Source organism: Triticum dicoccoides, chromosome 7A (genome assembly GCF_002162155.2).
Source record: "Triticum dicoccoides isolate Atlit2015 ecotype Zavitan chromosome 7A, WEW_v2.0, whole genome shotgun sequence".
Lineage (NCBI taxonomy): Eukaryota > Viridiplantae > Streptophyta > Magnoliopsida > Poales > Poaceae > Triticum > Triticum dicoccoides.
This window is the reverse complement of record NC_041392.1, coordinates 51,222,249-51,227,198: the sequence shown is the minus strand read 5'-3', so window position 1 is coordinate 51,227,198 and position 4,950 is coordinate 51,222,249. Positions and strand designations below refer to the sequence as shown.

Below are 4,950 nucleotides of genomic sequence, written 5' to 3'. Positions count from 1 at the left end.
CGACTCGACCGCGACTCACAAATATACTCAGCCGACCGCTCACGGAGTGAAAATTCTCCACCCACTTCGCCTTACCTCCCACCGTACCCGCCTCCCAATCCCCGCCGGCGCGTCACCGCCCTCATCCACATCCACTTTGACGCCGTCCCGTAGCCGATAATGGCTGGATCCAGCTGCCACCCATCCCCAGCGCAGGTCTGCCGCCACAAATGGCCCCGAGCTCGTGGCCATGGCGGTGCATCTTCCTTCCACGCCGGCGTACTTCCTACCGTGTCGTCGCTGCTATTTCCGCCTGCCAATGGTGCTTCTTCCTCTCGGATCGGCGGCTTGCCCAACCTCTCACTACCGCCACCGCTACCGAGGCAATACATTGGCGTGCAGTAGAGCCGGCGGGGAACATAGGCGGCGGAGATAACTGATCGCTACATGCAGCAGAAGATATAGATAGGGTCAAAAGCCAGTCCTTTGCATGATCCACCATAGAAAACAGGGCTTTCGTTCGGGCCAGATAAGCCCATTAGTCCCGGTTCAGTCACGAACAGGGACTAATGTGAGCATTGGTCCTGATTCGTGCTTCTAAAGGCATTAGTCCCGGTTCAAATGAGACTTTTAGTCCCGGTTTGAGACACGAACCGGGACTAAAGGGCATTGCACCCTTTAGTCCCGGTTCGTATCTCAAACCGGGACTAAAGGGTGCTCTTTAGTCCCGGTTCGTGTCTCAAACCGGGACTAAAGGTCCCATTTTCAAACTCTACCTCCCCTGAATCACCTTTTCAGTTTTGTAAAAAGCAAAAGAAAATGATAAAAACTTTAAAAAATAAAATTCTTTGAGATGTAGTGGCCTGTTTGCAAATTCTTAGAATCCTCAAATTCTAAAAGGAAAAAAAGTTATGCTCAAATTTCAATTTTTTTTGAATTTTGGTTAAATCAGGTCAAACTTTAGTCAAACTACTTATTCAAGAAGTATTAGTGTTACTAAATAATTATTACAATTTTTTGAATTTTGGTCAAATCTGGTCAAACTATGGTCAAACTATGGTCAAACGACTTATTTAAAAAATAGTAGTGTTACTACATAATTATTCAAGAATATTAGTGTTACTAAATAATTATTTCATTTTTTTTGAATTTTGGTCAAATCTGATCAAACTGTGGTCAAACTATGGTCAAACTACTTATTTGAGAAATATTAGTGTTACTACATAATTATTGTTTTGGAATGACATCTTACTATTGTCAAATTATGGTCAGATTACTTCATGCTCAAGCTAAACTTCTGAGGGTTAATAGGATTGATATCGGACGTGGAGCAATTGATCGCGAGCTCACAGGAGCTCGGAATCACGCCCGTCCAGAATAGATGTGAGATTCGGTGCAATGAATGTAGGTGGGGCCACGTGAAACGGGGAAAATTTGGTATACGTTGCTATACAGACCTGACAGATGGGCCTGGATGAACGGAAGTTCGCACGACGTCGACGGTTCTAGCCTGAGCCGTGGCGCAGCTGGTTGTCGACATCCTGATCCGTGGATCAGGTCGAGGGCTTTCCGGTAGCGCCGGCAGCGCGTGCAGTAAATGCAGCAGGGGTGGCCACTGTGTGGTAGGGCGGTGAAGTTGGATTGCGCTCTCATCCCCTACGGCGAAACGGTGGGGGATTGACTGCGCCCAGGGCGCTGCCGCCTACCAGCGAGCTCGCAGTTGCTCCGGCGGCCATGGAGTTCTTAATGCAGCCGATAAACAGGTCAGAATCTCCTCCATGCCCCTCTGTTTTGCGAATCTCGAATGTGGATTTCTTTTTCGCTCGTTGGAAATATTTGTGTGGATTAACTAGAACACTGCTAGAGCAGGTGCTGATAACAACAGCACAATGAAGTCCGTGTGGTTCCTAATCACCGCGCAGCCGGAGGTTGAGCTTCCAGCACCGGCGGCTTCAAGTGCGGACGCCCAGATCTGTCGTGCAGAGACGGGAACTGCAGAGATGGCCCAGACTTCCGAGCACTCCATAGAGCAATTGGACCCCAAAACACCTGGCTGGATACAAAGGTACTACAAGATAGCTTCTAAAATCTAGTAGAATTTGTTAGGTTCATTGCAGATGTCCTGTTAGTCTTGTAAGCAGTAACCGATGAATTCATGTGGCAACACAGGCATAAACATGATCCATGATTCATATATAAATCTTGTGAGCTATTTCATGTTGATTATGCCAAGAAGATTGTGACTAATATGAGAGGCAGTAATCGTTCATCCACATAATAACCGCAAATATAAAATCAAACAAACGGTTGTAACTGAAAGCACCAGCTGACTGTTGTTTTGCTGTGGCTGACAAAGTGCGTGTAGGTGCTGCTGCTGTAGGCAGGGCTCCTTGCCTGGACAGGGTCACAGCGCTGGAGAAGACCATGAGGGAATTTGCGGATCATCCAGGAGACAGAGTCATTGTGCCAAAGACAGGTACAAGTTTCGACACTCTTGGTGAGGCATACGACTTTTACAATTTGTACTCCTGGGAGAAAGGATTTGGCATTAGATATGGGAAGAGCAGACTAAATGTGAACAGGACAAAGTTGGAAATACTCGTTCCTGCCGCTGTGAATGGCCAGCCCTCATGAGATTGCTGGGGTCAAAGGACAATGGATGCCCAATGCATATCTTTGTGAGGAAGTATATGAGTTTAATTTCTGATAGGGAGTCGAGGAAAATTATGAGGAGAAGCGGACAACAATCGTAAGCACCAGGCATTCTATATAAGTTGTGCTAGTGATCCTGCTGTTATACGAATTATTTCAATTAATACTTACTGATGTTTGGTTTTGCAGGGGAGGCCCCTTATGCGAGAAAATATGGCAACCGAGAGACATGCTGGGCAGATATACACTAGAGCTATGTTTGAGCAATTCGTTCATATACTATAGGAGTGTGGTGCATATCAGGTGGAAGAGATCAAAAAGGGTAAAGAGTATATGGCAATACCTACAGATGCAACACGAAGAGAGAAGTGGTGCAGAACTTCATACAAGGTGACGGTGCTTGAAGGAGGGGAGGAATTTGACTGCAAGTGTGGTCAATTTGCACACATGGGGCTGTTGTGCAGCCATATCCTTAAGGTGATATAGATGGCATTAGTATATGTACACCTCTTAGTTTTCCGTAATATTGAAATTATGATTCAGATCTCACAAGGCAAAGTGTTATTCTATTATGTTATGCAGGTGCCTTCATCCGTGTGACAGAAATCCCAAAGAAGCACATAGTGAAGAGGTGGACCAGAGATGCAAGAGATATCCTTCCAACGCACCTAATTCAGTACCAGAGGGACAATGCTCAAGAAAACCCGTTTAGTTTCCGACATTTCAATATGTACATGCAAGCCATGGAGCTTGTGCGGATGGGCAACTCAAGTGTAGCAGCTTATGAACATTTGATTGCATTGTTCAAGCAATGTGCTCAGAGATGAAGCCATTCACAGAAGTCAGAGATGGTTTATGTCTGGAAGACAGGTTAGCAGGCAATATTAGGATTCCGAACAGGATACAATCAGAAGGCGATGTATATCAAGGAGTAGATGACATGTTAGCGTGGGCAACGCTGACAGCAATTCAGCAAATGAGTATGCGATTAGGCTTTCAAACTTATTAGCACCAGCTAAGCGTAAACAAGTGGGCAGACCGACAACCAGTAGGGAGAAAGCTCCATATGAAGGTTTAAGTAAAAGAACAGGGTTTTGTCTCATATGCAGGCAGCAAGGCCACAAGCGGACAACCTGTCCTGAACGCGGTGACATACCAAAACAGCCTCGTAAGCCGGCTAGATGCAAGAACTGTGGAGTTGAAGGACACCGCCGGAACAACTGTCACAAAGCAGCAGAACTACGGCTGAGATAATTGTCTTTCACCTGTAGGCATTTCTCGATAAATAATCAGCAATAACTTGTTTAATTTTGTCTGAGTGTTTTTGATGTCATTGAGCTAGGAGTAATCAGCTAGTTGGTTCTGTACTGTGTAACTGATATGTGTTCTTTCATCTAGTTTGTATGATCTGAATTTTCTGAATACATGTTTAGACAGCTGTGAGACTTTCGTCTGGTTTTTCCAGAATAAATTGGCGGCTGCGTCTGAAGTCAGATTAATGTTTGTGTGAACCTTCTTCCGTTGAAACTGAAGTTGCCTGATGGATATGTCTGAATTTCCACTGGAAGACTAATTAAGGTGTCCTGGACATTATGTTGTATTTCAAATTAATGCAAATTAGTGTGCAGGAGTGACCTGCGTTGCAGTTCATGTGGTTGCCACGGGTAAGCCAACCTATCCTTTCGCGTGTTTAATAATGGAGAGGAGTAAATGCATATGGCCATGCTGTGTTAGGTGTTGAAGCCTGCTGAGCGGGCTTCCGTTTGAAATTCGAACCACATGTGTGGGGCGACTGTGTACAAATGGGCGATGGGGGTCCAGGAGGTCAAGCCATTCGCAATTGGAAAGGGCCTGATTAGAGCTTCAGGAGTTTCCCGTGCTTCATCTTCACTGACAGTATCACAGCAACTGAAGAGTGCTTGAAGGGGTGCAATCGTTCGATCGAGGTACGTTTGCTCTGCTTACTCTACCTTGAATCAATTGTCTTGGTGAGAATACTAAGAAGCAAAATGGGTGTCTATTGTAGGCACCCGCTGTTTCGGAAGCATCAGTTAACCATGGAGATGAGCGTGTTGTAGGGCAATAAGCCACGGCGAGCGTGGACGTGGTGCGTGTGTGTGCGCGAGTGGACGCGTCGGACTCGGCCCGTGGCAGGCTCGGGCACGTGTGTGCGTGACCGAGGGTGTGTGCGTGCGTGCATGGGTTTGTTAGCGAGGCGTGCGGGTGTGTGACCGCGTCAGGCGCTGGACCCAGTCATGCCCGGAGCGCGCGTGTGCGCGTAGGGGGCACGAGCTGCGGAGCGCGGGACATGGGGGGGGG

General features: G+C 46.8%; 1 pseudogene; it reads left to right on the top strand.

Moving 5' to 3' along the window:
• Positions 1–1,868: 1,868 nt before the first annotated feature.
• On the top strand, positions 1,869–3,458 carry LOC119333058 (annotated as a pseudogene).
• Positions 3,459–4,950: the final 1,492 nt, after the last annotated feature.